Source organism: Boleophthalmus pectinirostris, unplaced genomic scaffold (genome assembly GCF_026225935.1).
Source record: "Boleophthalmus pectinirostris isolate CB_2022bp ecotype Guang Dong unplaced genomic scaffold, ASM2622593v1 HiC_scaffold_12, whole genome shotgun sequence".
In the NCBI taxonomy this organism is placed as follows: Eukaryota; Metazoa; Chordata; class Actinopteri; order Gobiiformes; family Gobiidae; genus Boleophthalmus; species Boleophthalmus pectinirostris.
Window position 1 is genome coordinate 30,791,191 of NW_026571018.1, and position 2,360 is coordinate 30,793,550.

The following is a 2,360-nucleotide window of genomic DNA, read 5'->3' on the forward strand; positions in this document are numbered from 1 at the left end:
GAGTTTGATTGACAACCTAACAGCCAATAGAAAATGAGGGAGCCTCGTTTTCTATTGGCTGATGTTTATCTGGCCTCACTACATCCACAGTTGATAGATTTTCGTTCTTTTTTTTTTTGGTCATCATAATTACAAAGCTGCTGCGTCTCTGTAATGGTATTTTAAACTTTCAATGACAGTTTGAAACTAAAAATAAATCCTCCATACAACCTTTAAGTTATATTATAATGGCATTCTCTCATCAAAACCATAACTGGAACTGTATTTTCTTTTATTCACACATGTTTGAGTAAAAATGCTCTGTTACATCTTGTGATAATAATAATAAATATGAACATTAACTCTAGTCACTCTCTGGTTCCAGGCCATGTCTTCAATGTGAATAAAGAATGAAAATCACCAAGTCCAGTTTAAGATTTTATTTATGGCAGTGGTCTTCAACAGGGGGTCTCTCTCTTTCACTCTTCATCCCCTCATCTCTCACTCTGTCAAACTGCAAACACGTCAACCCGGATTTTGTCATTTCTTGTTGAGTACATGTGAAGAGTTCCGTTCCAGGTAAGATCCACGGAGCGACCGGAAGAGGAGGAGGAGAACAGGACAGAAGAGGGAGAACAGGAGAGGAAAAGAACAGGAGAGGAGGAGGACAACAGGAGAGGAGGAGCGACTTCGATGGAATATCCCCCTAGTACTGAAACGAGAGAAAGAGGAGGAGAGATGACAGGTTCACCTTTACACCTATACTCAATATTCAATAACAAGAGAGAAGACAAGAGATTAATATCTTTTACACGCGTGGAGGGAGTACCGAGAGAAGAGCTTTAGTTACATGTAACTTGCCGTTCACCCAATACTCTCTAAAGCCTTCTCTCGTTTCTCCACGCCTTTTATTCAGTATTAGGACCCCTAGTTACAATGGGAACTACTCATCTCAGAACGGGAGGGGGAACATGCAAAACATTAAAGGAGTAGTTCCTTTTTTGCTTACAGGAAACACAAAAATAACACTTCAGTACAGTGTATTCAGGCCAGAGTTAAGGTCAGTCTGCCCTTCCTCATTTCATCCTCCTTAGTTTATCCTCCTTAAGCAATGGTCGCCCAAGATGTTTCCTGTTATTGAATAGATAGGACTTCATGACCTTCTGCAAACTCATGAAATCTGCAATACTCAGAAACATAATTGTTTAAGTACACATATTGATACATTGATTATAATAAGATTAAGTAACCAAAAGTGAATATTACATTACCATTACATACACAGTGAGATTAATATAAATGTTGAATCCATCAAGAGATTAGGAGAAAGATGAAGGGGAGAGAAGAGCCGCTCTTGGTCTGACCCGTCCCCCAGCGCAGCTCCTGGGATCATTCAGGCACCGAAACCCCTCCACCACGGTGAGGTGACGACTCAAGGAGGGGAGGAAGAAGGAGATGACAGGACCGGACAGGACAGGAGGAAAAAGAAAGAAACAAAGAAAGGGAATGGAGAGAGAGAGAGAGGGAGGGGGGGGCGAAAGATAGAGAGAGAGGGAGAGATAGAGAAGGAGGCAGAGAGCGACAGGGAGAGAGCACTTACAAAGTGCTGTACAAGCAACAAAGAACAATACAAAAAGCATAAAAATAGCATACAGAAAGCATACAAAAACAGACAATGATGCAAACAACCCAATTCATTATAATAAACAAATAAAAAGAAATAGAATAAAAAGACATAAGGAATAAAATCAAGCTAAAACCAGTTAAAGGAAGGCCAACCCAGAAAAATTAGTTATAAGAAGTGAGGCGCCCCGACTGAAAAGGCCTGATCACCTTTTGTCTGTTTGCCTAATTCATCAGTCGGTTTCACTTCGTGGAAACCGTCTGACTTCGTAGCATTAGGATTCGTTTGCTCAATGGTAGGCGGGTACCTTTTTTAAAAATTTAACCAATCACTGCTATTTGGTTGTGACGTATGTAATGCACCAAATCCCGTAGGAAGAAGGGCAATAACGTCTTTCCCCTTGATAAAATTCACCAGACATTCTCTTTGTTCCAGCTTTAAATCCTCGATCTCAGGAATCGTTGCCAACACAGAATGTCTGGCTCCATCTACGTCTCGACCGCTTTGTTTACTCTTGTACTGTACCACAAAAGGGACCCAGTCATGGCTTCACAGCTCTTCGCCGATTGGCCTGTTCGTGGTTTTCAACTTCCGGGGTCCTTGCAAACCGTGTATTCTGATTCCTGACCTAGTCTGACCTAGACCTAGGGCTCGTGACGTCGTGTAGAGGTAGTTTTTTAGGTTAATTCCAGGCAATTCCAGCGCTGAGATGTTTGAAATTATTCTAGTGAAGGTGCATGGAGTTTAAAATCACAGT

General features: G+C 41.4%; 1 long non-coding RNA gene across 1 annotated transcript; it reads right to left on the minus strand.

Annotated features, from left to right (window-relative positions):
• Positions 1–777: 777 nt before the first annotated feature.
• Positions 778–1,293, minus strand: LOC129407508 (uncharacterized). The gene is made up of 2 exons (XR_008631578.1): positions 1,251–1,293; positions 778–1,110 (listed from the first exon to the last, which is right to left on the minus strand). It is a non-coding gene; the product is annotated as an uncharacterized LOC129407508 (long non-coding RNA).
• Positions 1,294–2,360: the final 1,067 nt, after the last annotated feature.